Source organism: Urocitellus parryii, chromosome 3 (assembly GCF_045843805.1).
Source record: "Urocitellus parryii isolate mUroPar1 chromosome 3, mUroPar1.hap1, whole genome shotgun sequence".
Lineage (NCBI taxonomy): Eukaryota > Metazoa > Chordata > Mammalia > Rodentia > Sciuridae > Urocitellus > Urocitellus parryii.
Window position 1 is genome coordinate 115,877,587 of NC_135533.1, and position 14,624 is coordinate 115,892,210.

The 14,624-nt window shown below is 43.4% G+C and overlaps 1 pseudogene; it reads left to right on the forward strand.

Moving 5' to 3' along the window:
• Positions 1-4,710: 4,710 nt before the first annotated feature.
• Positions 4,711-14,624, forward strand: part of LOC113196847 (A-kinase-interacting protein 1 pseudogene) — a 103,466-nt pseudogene continuing 93,552 nt past the window's right edge.

Below are 14,624 nucleotides of genomic sequence, written 5' to 3' on the forward strand. Positions count from 1 at the left end.
AAACAGAGGAGAGAGGGGGTCAGGGTGTTCCTAGGTGGCAGTCAGAATGGGCTTCTCAGAGGAAGTGTCATGAGCACTGAGAGCTTATTGATGGACAGGAGCTGCTGGGCCAAGAAGTGGGAAGGGCAGCTCAAAGGTGCTCAGGCAGCAGGCAGCTGGCAGCCTCTTAGGGAGCAGGGGTGGAATAGAGATAAGTAGGGACAGCCCAGGGACAGAGAGGGAGAGGTGGGCCACCCTAAACCTGAGTCTCCCCTCAAGGCCTTCTGAGGAGGTGTCAGGCAGGGTTTCTGAGCTGTCACCATCAGACAGCTTCTCTATAAAGACCCCAAAGCCCCTTGAAGACCATGCTGTGCTGAGCTTGGAGAGAGGCAGGTTGGGGAGGAGGTGCTGGGTCTATTTGCCCCAAGCTCTGGTTGCCTGCCCTCAGCCTCTCCCAGTGCAGAGTGACAAAGCACACTTCTTCCTCCTCTTGTTTTTTACTTGATAACTTTTGAGAGAATTTTTAAGCTCAAAATTGAGGGGGAGAACAGAGATTTCCCAAATGCTCCCATCCCTGCCCAGCCTCTGCCTCTGTCACCATCACTACCCACCAGAGAGGCACATTTGTTCCAGTTCAGAAACCCACATCATTGTCATCTAGAGTCTGGAGCTAACCTTAATCTTTCCTCTTGATGATGCACATTCTGTGGGAATGGACAGTTGTAGAATGACATGAACCCACCTTTGGCCATGACCATGATGTTTACTGGCTGTGATCTGAGGAATCAGGTACGTTGGCCATCAGGACAGAGCAACCTGAATCCATGTGGAGCTTCACTGATGCAAAGTGCAGTCTCCTCACAGGCCTGATGGGCCTTGCCTTGCTAGGTCAGCAGCCTCATTGGAAGCTTGGGAATGGTAAAAGTGACACCTACATTGCATGGGTGCTATGAATCTTTGGGCTTACACAGGAAGCACTCACTTCCAGGAGGCACCCATAGGGGTTTGTGGAATGAGTGAATAATGGTACTCTCTTCCAGACTTGGTGTGGGACAGCCTGGATTTGAATCCCCCCCACCCCCGGCACTTGTAGCTGAGTATTCTGTGGCAAGTCATTTCATCTGACCATGATTCAGTTTCCTCATCTCTAGAGGGGGAATATACCCATCACATTGAGTTACCATGAAGAGTTGAAGAAACCATATCCATGATCATGGGCCAGAAACACAGTGGTAGGTGGTGCTACTAAAACAAATGTATGCACACTTACTATGCAGCAGCTACTGTCTTCAATTCTTGAAAGGTACTGTATTCCTCCCAAAATTTGGACATTCCTCAGAAGGTGCTGGAGCTGCTGTGTAAAAGATGTGTATTGCTTCCAAGCCCTGGCACATGGCCATCTCCTGCTTGGTGCTGGGAATTCTGGGAACTCAGTCTGCTCTGGGGAAAGTAGTGTTTTCAGAGGAGCATCCTGCCTGGATGTTTAGAAAACCGAGTAGGATGAGCCCAAAGAGTGTCTGCCTCAGGTCTGGTTCTGTGTAACTATAGGCAGCCTATAGCTCTGGCCTTACCCTGTGGGCATATCCCCTCCCTGTGAGAAAGTTCTCTGCCTCAGGCCTCACCACTCTGAGGCTTCAGGAAAAAAAATTTCCACATTTAGGAAGGAGTCTGTGGATTGCATCTGGGAGCATTCCAACCTGCATGTAGCCAGAATAGGGACACCTGGGGAGAAACGAATAGGGTCCTGGCCCTGAATAGCTAGGCAGTAGGTGGTTTGGCTCAGTCATCACTCAAATGTATGTGTAGCACCACCATGGGCCATCATTTGGCCTATTATTTAGGAATCAATGCAGACAAACCTTCTAGTCCTGCTGGAGTTCCAGTATTGTCAGGAACTTAGTCAAGCCCACCAGCCATCTTGGCAGATGAGGGGCACAGGATGTTAGAGGTGTCAGCCTCCTCACCATCTCTAAGTATAGAAACCTGCAGCCAGATGTTTGTGAGGAGTAGCTTCAAGGAAAGAAGAGAGTGTTCTTTGGGCCAGTCAGGAGGGCTCTTGTTTCATGGGGAGCTCTTATAAATGATGGCTGGGCAAATCCCAATTTCCACCCTGTGTGATTTCCCACAGAGGACTCAACTCTGGGGTTTACCCTGTAGAAAGAACATATTGTTCTGCATTTGACTCTGGGCACCAAAGGAACAGAGTCGTGGTTGGGGTCTCAGAGCCAAGCCCTGTGGGGATCCCTTTCCAACACAGCCAATCCAAACCCAGATTGCCACTACTTTTCTGTACAGAGACCGGAGAGCAAGAGTGGGGAGCCCCTTACCCACACATGTGCCTCACAGGTTGCCCTTTTGATCTGGTGCATGGACTTGCCTGGCTACTCTTTGGGAACCCATGATGCAGGGACCTTGGGAGGTTCCAGTTAAAAGAGAGGCCCTGTCCATCATGACTCCCTGTTTCACTCCACATTCCACCACACCCTCTGCTCCATCATCAAAATGCAGCTGTACTTCTATCCAGAATATTTTTGAGGTCCCAAGACATGGACAACCTGAAGCTTCTCAAGACCTTCCTGTTGATCATTATGCCTGAATCATAGGGGAACTTCCATGTCCTTCCCCAGCTGAAGAACACAGATCCTGTAAGTCTGAGCTCTCTGATGATGAGGTCTGGGGTGGATGACTGAAGGTGTGTGCAGAGGAATCTCAGCTGGTGCCCCTGGGATCTGCCATATGTTCCCAAGACACACAACTCTGACATCCTTCAGCAGGTGGAACCTAGTCTGGGAAGATGGCCAATTGTGGAGGAGGGCCAGGACTATTCTCAGAGGCAGGGTTCTAGTGTGAATTGAGAAAGGCCCAAGGAAAGTCAGTCATGTTGGGTGTTTTCTCCTGCAGCTCTAGCACCATATCAAGTGATATAATTGCCTCCAGCAGCTGTGGCCCAATTTACTGGCTTACATTTGGGGGATCATATCATCACATTCCCTGTGAAGGAGGAGAAATAGCCCTCAAAATCAGAGGTTGGTCCTACACCAGCATTGACCACACAGGAAGATATGGAGCCACCAGTGGCCACTGAACCTTCAAGAAGAGGAGGAAGCTTAGCTGCCAATAAGCAAGTCAGTGGATATTGAACATTATCTTCCACTTGGTATATATGTATGGTACATATGGTGCTCCAAGCTGCCATCCCATCCTCTGAAAGAGAACCACCTTTCCTGGCAGCAATATAAATTCAGGGTCCAAAACAAGAGAGGCAGGAGGTCAAAAAACTATTAGGCCACAGCCCTCCACATCTCCTAGAATTTATCCTCACTTCCCTAGTTCTGAACTTTTCAATGGCACCTCCCACATGTGAGCTCCTGAGCATTACCCAGGGCCAGAACCCCCAACACAGCTCCCTTCCCCTCCCCTCTGAGAATATCTATTTTATTTTTTGTGATGCTAATTCTTATGGCATTGTAAGTATTTTTAGTGACATTATTTTATGTTGACCTAAAAGTGCTTAATCCATTCACCAGGCTGTGCCACCACCAGTACTGCGTAGCTGCTGATGGAGCCCATGTAGAACTCATAGGTGCTGTGAGAGAGGATACAAGCAGGCCATCCAGGAGGAGGTGAAATAGATGCCCCTGTAATGGAGCAGAAGGGACTGTCTAATGAGTGTTGAAGATTTTAGGTCATTATAACTCATACTATGATCTATTTTAACTGTCATGTGGCACTACAAATCCCACTCACATAAGATAAAAACCTTAAAATATACATTCTTATTGCTCCACAGATCATGGCTCACCATCCTCTTATTCTTCAAGACACAATATTGAAGTTAAAACCGTTAGTGACTCAGTAATTGTCTGTATTGTTTAAATAAAAAGAAGAGTCTTACGTTTTGCACTTCAAATAAAAAGCTGTGCATCTTACACTACTTTGTCACACTGAGAATGCAAAGGAAATGTTCAAGAAGGAAATTAAAGTGCTGCTCCAGGGCATATGTAAATGACTAGAAAGCAAAAACGGCCTTATTGCTGATCTGGAAAAACTTTTTATATTCTGAAGAAAAGAAGAAACAACCCACGTTCTATGAAGATGAAGCCAAATCCAGACAAGGCCATCACCTTAGATTGTTATACTGACAAGAGAAGTGAGAAAGCTGCAGAAGAAGTTTGAAAGTGCCAGAGTTTGGTCCATGATGTTTTGGGCAAGAGGCCCCTCTCCATAAAATAAAAGTGCAAGGCAAAGAAACAAGTGCTGATGTAGAATCTCTTGCAAGTCATCTAGAAGGTCTTGCCAAGCTATTCGATGAAGATGTGTTGTGCTTTAGGTAGTAGGTGTCCCCAGAAGCTCATGGGTGAGCCAATACAAGGATTATCAGTGAAATTATTAAGTTCTGAGAGCTTTAACCCAATCAATGGTTTATTCCCCCGATAGATATGAACAGGCAGCAGGCATGGAAGGACATGTGCTGGACCCTCCCCAAGCCTGGAGGTATAGGTGGCACCTGCAAAGGCAACTAGTGGCTGTGAAAGAAGTCTGGTTTCTAGGACTGAAGCATATAGAAGCCAACCTCAGCGTTCCACAGCAGGGTTTCACATTGGAGGTTCCCAGTGACCAGGAGCAGTGTCAGAATCCTGTAGCAGGGGCATCCACCTGTGGGGAGAATGTCAAACAGCGAGCCTAGGTGTCTTAAGGCAGTTTGAGGAGCCCAGATGTATCAGTGGCAGGATGGAGAATTGGCCTCAGGCTTGGAGGACAGCCATAGGCAGGAGCCTGGGCAGTGAAGCCTTGGCGTTTGGAATCTGTGGAGGTATTGGTGTCTGAAGTTCAGTTATGGCAGTGGTGGCAAAGGCAACTGAGGAGTCTGTAGGTGGCAACGTCAAGCCAGGCATCCAGAGAGTTGCATTCTCATCCTCTGGCAGTGGCAGGAGTCTAGTCCCAGTGCAGTGATGATGGCTGCGGAATCACTGGTGGCCCTGTGGGGACTCCAGTGGCTTCAGTCTGGAGCTCTGTTAGCGGTGATGGTGACAGCTTGGGACAGCAGGCCTCAGAGTCAGAGGGCGAATGGAGGCTGTGATGGCCTCTGCAGTGTCTCCTCCAGGCAACTGGTATTGCTCCTAGTAGGGCCTGCCTGCTCACGAAGCAGGGCGCAGGAGCTGGTGGTAGCCAGACACCTGCTGAGGACCTTATGCTGCCCATGCCAGCAATGCCTGGCATTGGCCTTGAGTTCACCAGACTGCTCACCTAATCCTTGAGTTCACCCTGCCCCTCCCTGAGTTGCAGCCTCTGAGGGATGAGTAGGCCTGCTGCCAGCTGGGGCAGCCTTGGGAGAAGACACCCACCCTCCCCAGCTACATCGCCCCTGGGCTGTGGTAGCAGAGTGCAGAGGTGGGAGGTGGGGGGGCCTAGAAAATCCTCACCCTCCAAGTGCATCCCTGGGGTGGGACAAGGGTGGAGGGCACAGTTGTCAGTGGGAGTCTAAGGGCTATGAGTTCTCTGTCTTTGTCTTCTGCCACCCCCAGCCACAGAAATGCACTTTGGGGGTGAAGATGTCCTAGGACCTCTGCTTTCTGCACCCACAGTCCATGCAGGATGTGGCTGGAGATGGTGAGATTCTCTCCCAAGACAGCCCCAACCTAGCAGACAGCCTAGTTCCTCAGTAGAGAGGCTATATCAGGTGATGGGGTGAGCAGACACACAGTGGGCTCATGGCCAGAGCGAGACATGGCAGCTTTGGGAAGCATAAGGTCCTGGGCAGCTGCCTGGGTACCACCGCCTCCCGCGTGCTTCTTCCTGAGTAGGCCAGTCGACCAGGAGCAAGACCAGGGCCTGGAGCCTCCACCACAGAGGACATCCCAGCTACTGGTTAACTTATCACTCTGACTCCCACTATCCCATGCCCTTGCTGCCATGCCAGCCTGGAGCTCTTCGCTGCAGCCAACCAGACTCCCCACATGGCCACTAGATGCCACCTTCACTGCCCTGCAGCTGGACCCAAGTTACTTCTATAGGATCAAGATGCTCACTGCTGGACACTGCCTGCTGTTGCTGCCCCTGCTTCTGAACTCTTATGGTGCCACCACCATTGTGCAGCACTCAAACTTCCAAACTCCAGATGGACTCCAACACTGCCCACCAAGGCCCCAATGTCATTGCACTTTACCCCACACCTGATGCCTGACCCCCTATACTGAGGCTGGATCCCTGATGTAGCTGCATGTTGCTCCCACCCCTGCCAGACTCTGGAGCTCCACCCTGCTGCCACCAGACTTTAACATGGATACTAGACAGTGACACTCAGTACTGGGGCCAACTTCATTGCAACTGCAGCCAGACCCTTGTCACTATGGCAGATGAAAACACTCATGGCTGGATGCATCTGTTGTTACAACCACTATTTCTGGATTCTTCCACTGTCACCGCCACCATGAGTAGGAAGCAAGGAACTCCCAAATCACGGCTGCATGCTGACACCACCACAGTCACCCCCACCCTATGCCAATACTCAACTCCTGACTTTTGATGCCTGATGCCCTATGCCCAAAACAGCTGGATGCTGCTCTTGCCACCATATGCCATCATTTCATGATAGTGCCATTGCAATGAATTGACCCCAAGGATGCTTCTCTGCTCAAGATGTATAAGAGCTGGGAAACTGATCATTCTCCATTGCAGTCACCCCACCAAGTTCCACTGCATGCTGCCTGCCTTTTGTCACCCCAGGACCAGCCACCAGTCCTCAGGACCCTTGAGGAGTTGTGGCTCTAATTCAGGGAACTCATCCAAATAAACAAGTGAGCACTTTAAATAAAGGCTGCAGTCCTCACAGCAGGCAGTGGGTGGGGCTAGGTGGGTCCAGATCACTGGTGAGAGGGTGGAGTTAGAGCCTGGGAGCTGCTGGCCAGGTCTAGACCTGATCCTGTAGGGCAAGATACAGAGGGATCTCTGGCTGCTCTGGGAGTCTAGCCCTGGAAGAAACTTCTGGTCCTTTCTCTTGAACTTTCCATGGTGTCTCCTTCCCCTACTCCTCCACTCTTCCCTGAGGAGACTCTGTGTCCTGGACATAGGGTCATCTGGGCACAGGGTCTCTGGGCAGTGGTGTGAGGCCCCAGTACATTGCAGCAGGCTGGGGACAGCTAGACTGGCCATACCTGGACTTGTAGGAAAAATAGCCTATTGGGAAAATACCCTCCTAGATCTACCAAATTTAGCCTAACACTGGCTTCGTCCAAGAGATTATCAAGAAAGGAAAAATATAAGTAAGCAAGTTTGTCTGGCTAAGGGGTAGTGTGAGGAGAAGTAAAGACTTCAGATTGGGTAGAGCTGGATTTAAATCCCTCTTAACTGGGTGACCTTGACCAGGGTGCAGAACTAGGTACAACCTTGGGTTTGCATCTGGTAAAGTTGGTGAGGAGGATAAGCCAGGGGTAAAATTAAGATGTTCAGCAGTACCTAAACTTTGGGAGCCAGGAAGGCATTTGACATGATTTCCATGCAGAAATATATTCTGAGATTAAAGTCAACCCACTTAGAGGTGCACCTTTGGAAGGCAACTGACCTGTGAGCAGGCGGTTGAATTTACTTCATTTTTTAGATGAAATAATAATATATTGAAGATCATAAGCCAATGTTGGGTCAGACTTGTGAAATTATAGGCTGTTTTCAAATTTGTTTAAAGTTACATTGAGTTAAGTCTACATAGTTCAAGCCTCCTGGTATATCCCCCACCTCTTGTCACACCCCCACATAGAGCACTATCTACAATCCCTTACTCTAATTTTTAGAGTGTCACCAAATATGTCAATGCATGTATGTACATATGCAGAGATATACATTATGTAATACTTTGTTCCTTTTAGCCTGCTTTGGAACCTCCTGAAAATAAAATCTCTTATTCTTACGTACATTCTTTTGCAGCTTTCCCTCCTTAATTTGTACCCCTTAAGCTGAGCATCAGGAAGAAGGAAACACCAGAGAAACTCAAAGATCTGAAGGACACCAACCCTGCTCAAGTCACTCTGGAAGCTGACTAGCCTGAATGTGCCCAAAGCTTGAGGAAACATCAGCCCTGCTTCAGCCACTCTGGGTTGGATGTACAAGGTGAAAGATATACTAACCAAAAGGAAAATGGACTGTTTCACTCTTTAAGACAGCTCTTATACTGTCATTGCCACCCCTTACTTCTGTCATATACAGAGTCCTTTGTTTTGTCTTGACTCTAGGACTGATAACAATCAAACACATAGTTAATAATATCAGAAAACAAACACATGTACCAGTTCAATCCTGAAAGGGCATTGCAGTTGAGATCCAAGCTCACTATTTGGAGGATGGTTTCCTTTTCTTGGTGGATTTAAAAGCTTAATTGACATAGCATGGATTGTGCTATGAACTTGTTTATTGCTTCCATGTTTGTTTCCTCTTTACATTAAAATTAGTGGTTCTACAATAGAAGCAGGTTTCTTTTTTAAAAAAGAGAAACAACTACTATGATATTACATTATATAAAGCTTTAAGCCAAGAAGATAATAATGCCCTTTGACTTAGAGGATTAAACAATGAGCATCAAAGGGGGTAATGCTGTAGTTGCCAAAAGACCCCCACCTTAATTGTAACACAAAAGTCTCTCTCCTAATCAAGAAGAGATTATTTTAAGAAGTCAACAAAATTTCCAGAGCACTCATTGTGCTTTGAGCTCCTTTTTGTTGTAAAGGCCAGGTTTCTCTTTCTTGTAAGAGTTAGGCCTGCAGGGCTGGGGTTGTGGCTCAGTGATAGAGCACTTGCCTTGCACATGTGAGGCCCCTTGTTCAATTCTCAGCACCACATAAAAATAAAGGTATTGTGCTCATCTACATCCTAAAAAAAAAATAATCTCCAATCAAGTTTGTTGATGCGCGAAAATTTCTGTTTTCTGTGTAAAAAATTGTGAAACCTCTGTCCAACCTATGAATGTGGAACAAAATTAAGTTATATTAAACATTGTGTTGTGTAACCACCCACTGAAATCTTAGAGAATTTCCAGACCTGGGGTCCAGAGCTTGTTTGGTGTTAGCCCCTCTGGATTGCTGCAGCTTAAATAAATCTGCTTCCTCCAAATTCCTCAGGTGTCCAGACTCATCTTTCCTGCATCAATGCCTGCTTGAAATGCTAGAATGTCTTAATTATTGAAGGGCCTGAAGAGACAGTCTCTCAGACTCTGTCACAGTATGTATGAATTCTAGGAAAAGTAATTCATCACAATGAAACTAAATTCAGGTTTCATTATAGGGACTTCCTGAATGTGATATCAAAGTTGCATGATAAAACTTGTGTACGTCTATCGAGTTGCCATAATATACCCCATAAAGATATATAAATGATATATTTGAATAAAAATTTAATCTGGGGGAAAATATGTTTTGTGAAAAATCTAAAGCCATGCTTGCATTTTGTGTTGTTTTAAATATTATGCTGTAATAATATTATATTTTATTATTACATTTTTAAATCTGAAAAAGACATCAGAATTTTGTACCATAATATTGTCAAAAAGGGAAAATTTTAATGATTAGAACATATGCTTTCCTGTTTTTAGAGCTAACAGTTTAATTAAAGTTTTGCACCAGACACCAACTCCATCAGAACCTCAGTCTGGTGAAACCACATCTTGGTGCCTGCCCAGGCCAGTGCCCATGAGCAGGTCCCAGAAGGAAATCAGGCTGGCTCTTCCCAGAGCCCTCTGGACAGAGGTTGGCCTCCTCCACTCTTAGTGTTATTTTTTCTCTGATTGCCTGGCTCCTCTCCAGGCTCTTCAAGCTGTTCTCTCCCATCTTTGTTGTTCAGTGACATCACCTGTCATTCATGTTTTTATTGATCTCTGAGGAAGAGAAAATCCACATGGATTTCAGAATGGCTCAAGATGTAAATGACTGGTCATAATTGGACACCCTAAAAGGGGATGGTATTGATGGCACAGGGGTATAAATCTCATGATGGGCCAGAAAACTCATTTACAGAGCAGCCAAAGGTCTATGTAGATCCATAAAATGGCCACAAACAACCTGAAAATCTAGGTAGTAACTCATCTGGAGCAGTCATAACCTCTTTCTGCTGGAGAAATATCAGTGGCTTCTTTTGGAATTGAATTAGGTGTGAAAAATAGCTCCTATGCCATTTGGTTAGGAAAAATGGTAATGATGATGAAGGTGATAATGCAATAGCTTATATTCATAGGCCACTTTGCATACATTATTTCATTGAATATTCACAAAGTCCTTTCACTGACTGTCCTAGTCAGTTCTAGCTGCTACAACAAAATATTCTAAGTTTAAGAAACATTTATTTCTCCCCATTTGGGAGGGTGGGAAGTTCATGGTCAAAGTACTGATAGATTGAATTCTTGGAAAGAGCCCTCTTTTTGCTCATAGCTGGCTGCTTCTCACTGTATTCTCACTTGGTGGATAGCAAGTAAGCCCTGGTCTCTTTTTCAAATTCTGAGAACACTAATCTCATCTTGGGAGACATGCCCCCCCTGGCCTATCGAAATCTGATTACCTCCCAATGGCCCCACTTCTCATGCCATCACATTGGCATTAGGGCTTCACCATGAATTTGGAGGAGACACAAACATTCAGTAGGGAATGCACTATGGAGTCTTGGGCATATTCTGTATCTTCTCTGTGCTTCTGCTGCCTCATAAATAAAAAGGATGGTAATAACACTTGATCAATGTGTGTGCATGTGTGTGTGTGTGTGTGTGTGTGTGTGTGTGTATGATTACATTGAATTAAAAACAGGTGATTAGCCCATCTACTGTAATTCATTTCTCTCCTTGTTTATTTGACTTGCTTCATCTTAAACACTTAGCAAAGACAGTCAAAGCCAAAACACAGCTATTCCTGGACATTTTAAATAATAATAGTTAAATGTAACTTCCATGAATAAGTAAACTGGAGGCTGCAAAAGAGATTCTCAGACAGGAATGCCTTATAACTATCAAAAGGAACTGCCAAAGTAGTTTTTTTAGTTTAAGGCCTTTATTTTAACCTACACAGGTAGGCATGGTGTTTACTAGTATGATCATCCAGCCCTAATAACAGAATTAAGGTCTCACTATTAGACACAGAGGTCATACTAATAAAAGGATTTTGCAAGATCAAATGACATTTCTATATCTTAAGGGAAGGACAACTGTAACCCTAAAAGTTAAATGTTGTGTTTACATCCCTGACATTTCTGGCAATGTGACAAATATCCTTAAAGATTTACATGCTCAGATAGAAGCCATGTCCTCAGCAACTTTGTCATGGAAACAATATCTTAGCTCCTGGTTCTTGGTACTTTATGGTGGAAAACATTGTTTGTCTTTGCCATCATACTCATTGGCATATTCCTGTGTGGTGGCATTTATTGCCGCATCAATATGGTTCCAGTACTAATGAATTCTTGTTTCTCTTATAGACCACCCATCACTCAAATGGCCCTCCAGCCTATTACTTCTCAATAGGACTTTTATCATGGACTACTCCATAGACCCAATTTTTAAAAGGGGACTCCAAACTGCTTGCCCCACACCGTCCCTTTTCAGCCTGAAGAAGCCAGAAAGATCTTCTTCGCCCCCCTTCCTTACAGCAGTAAGGAGTTCCCAAATTAGAGGGGGGAATGAAGCCAGATTTAAACTTAGGTAGTCAGTGTAGTTAGGTAAATCGGGTCTAATACCGAGTGAAATCTAAAATGGAGGCCATGCTAGGAAATGCAGGATCCAAAGTCCACTCCAAAGAAATGTTAATGGAGCCCAGGAAAAAGCCCCCAGCGGATTTGGAGATAGCCCATCACAAAGAAGTGTTAATCTTCCTGCCCAGATTACTTCTTTAGCCCACCTGTGTCCCACCCCTCGGGCCTTCCAACCTACATTCCATCACCAAAACTATAAAAAGGGGAGACAACTGCACTTCCACGGATTCCACCTCTTGGGTCCCCTTCTTCCTCCGGAAGAAGTCTTTTCTGCTGTCCTTTAATAAACTTCTAATTTCTACTCTGAAAAAAAAAAATAAAAAAATAAAGTACATGAGCTGGGGAGTAAGGTTGAAAGTTGGAAAAGACAGAAATAAACAAAGTAGTACATATTTAACTGAGGTACTATACCAAGTTAGCAAAAAAAAAAAAAATAGACTTTAAAAATTGCATGTAACGACTGGGGTTGTGGCTCACCTAGCACATTCGAGGCCCTGGATTCGATCCTCAGCACCACATAAAAAGAAATAAAATAAAACAAAGGTATTTTGTCCAACCACAACTAAGAAAATAAAATATTTTTTAAATATTGCATGTTAATGAATGAGGTACAAAATATATACAGCAAATTATCATTCATTTGTCTAGCATTTATTTTTCTCTATTTGGTAAGTAATACCATCATTTATGATGCTATTCTTTTGTCACAATTTTTTTTAATTAGTGCTGGGGATGTAGCTCAGTGGAGGGGTGCCCACTCAACGTGCATGAGTCCAGTGTATGATTCTTAGCACTGAAAATAAGGGGAAAAACTTATAGTTTAAAACAAAATAAAATCAAAAACTAGTAATGTGGTTACCAATGAAGGTCTGTGATAGATTTATAACGTCTCTGCCTTTATGTTTGGCATATGAACCATATATCCAGTCATAATATCTTTATATGGTCTCATTTTATGCCAGTACTTACTTTTATCAGCACATGTTTGGAGCCTACAGGAAGGTATTAACCACTCCATTCATTAGATATAAGAAGTATTATATCAGTAAGAGAGTACCTCAATATTATCCTTGAGAGATTTTTTTAACTAAGTCATTATTATTTAAGTGAAGTCAATGAAAATCATATGACTTTATTAAATAAATGTTTATTTGACCCTTAAAGAAAAATTCCAATAGTTGACATTATTTAAAACTGAAAGTCTGGGCTGGGGTTGCAGCTCAGTGGTAGAGTGCTCACCTCGCATGTGGAAGGCACTGGGTTCTATCCTCAGCACCACATACAAATAAAAATAATGGTATTATTCTGTTAATCTACAACTAAAAAAAATATTTTTTAAAAAACTGAATGTCTTGAGTGAAATTTATGAATGATGATTTTAATCTAGAATTCATCTCCTAATGAAATATATCATTTTCCCCCAAGTTCTGGATCAATAGGATTTTTAAAAATTTTTTTTTTCGTTGTAGATGGACACAGTATCTTTACTTATTTTTATGTGGTGCTGAGGATTGAACCCAGTTCCTCACACATGCGAGGCAGGCACTCTACCACTGAGCTACAGCCCCAGCCCCGCAATAGGATATTGAGTCACCTAAAAACAGTACTTAATTTGGGGCTAGCGCTGATGTCATCTTTCAGGAAAACTCCTACTGAGTATTTCCTAACATTTTCCCTACTCCTATGTCTTTTGCAGACTATTTCATATGCAAACAATAATAACAAAATGCTCAGCATGTTTCCTGAAACTCCATTCTTCTCACAGAGAGGAAAGATAAGTTGGTCTGACCATTTTTTTCTCTTCCTGTCTAATCTGTCATGAATTGAGTCTTCCTACCTGAAAATAAATCAGAGTATATGAAATTAACTTCTGCTATTTAATTCTGTCTGCTTCAGGAAATGAAATGAGTTATCAAATCTGAAGCAAACTTATCTTCTTCCTATTATTTCTTTCCTATCTTTTAAGAAAACCTTTTGGCAATTCTATTTTGTATGGATGGGGTTCAGACCTCATCAATGAATTTAATCTTTCTTTTAAGATTAGCATCAAACACTGCTTGAAAGTACTTGAGTTGTGTTCAGTCAGGAACATTTGCAATTAACTATGATTTGAGGAAGACTCCATAAGTTCTAGGCATTTACTGCTACCTATTTAGTTACACTTAATTACATGCATACATTTTAATTTTATTGCAATGCCCTACAAAAATATTTCAGTGTTTTTAAATTATTTTACCAGTGGAGAATCATTTCACCAAATGAAGAATTATAACTTCCAGGGGGTAGAACAGAGAATTGAGAAATGATATTATAAAAGGGAGCTTAGAAATCAGTGCAATTCCCTTATTTTTACAAAAATAAAAGATAAGGCTCAGAAGTGAAATGAAATGAAATGATCAAAAAACTTTCAAAAATTATAATGTTTCTGTATGATCTTCTCTGGATCCAAAATCCTGAATTGTGCTAATTTCTACCCCCATTGGGTTCTTTCTCTTACTATCCATACTTTTCATTGTTTACTACCTCCATTCATCATTCCAACTAATATTAATGAGAATCTATTCTATACCACATACTGTTCTAGTCTTTGAGAATAAAAAAGTGGGGGAAAATTAAATTCTCTTTATCATCTGGGGTTTATATTCTGGTAAGGAAGATGGGCCATAACAAAATGAATAAATTAATTTCATAAAAGAGGCAAATGAACCGTGAAGCTAACAGAGCCCAATTTAAAAAAAAATCTCCTGACAGCAATTTCTAAGATTATAATAAATTTTATTTAGTCACTATGTAGTAGAACATACCTACTTCTTCATCTTATTCCTCCTGTATAATTAGAAATCTGTGTCCTTTGACCAACATCTAACTAATTCCCCCCTCTTTGTCCATTAAAATTTTTAGATTTCACTTGTAAATAAGATTGTGAATAT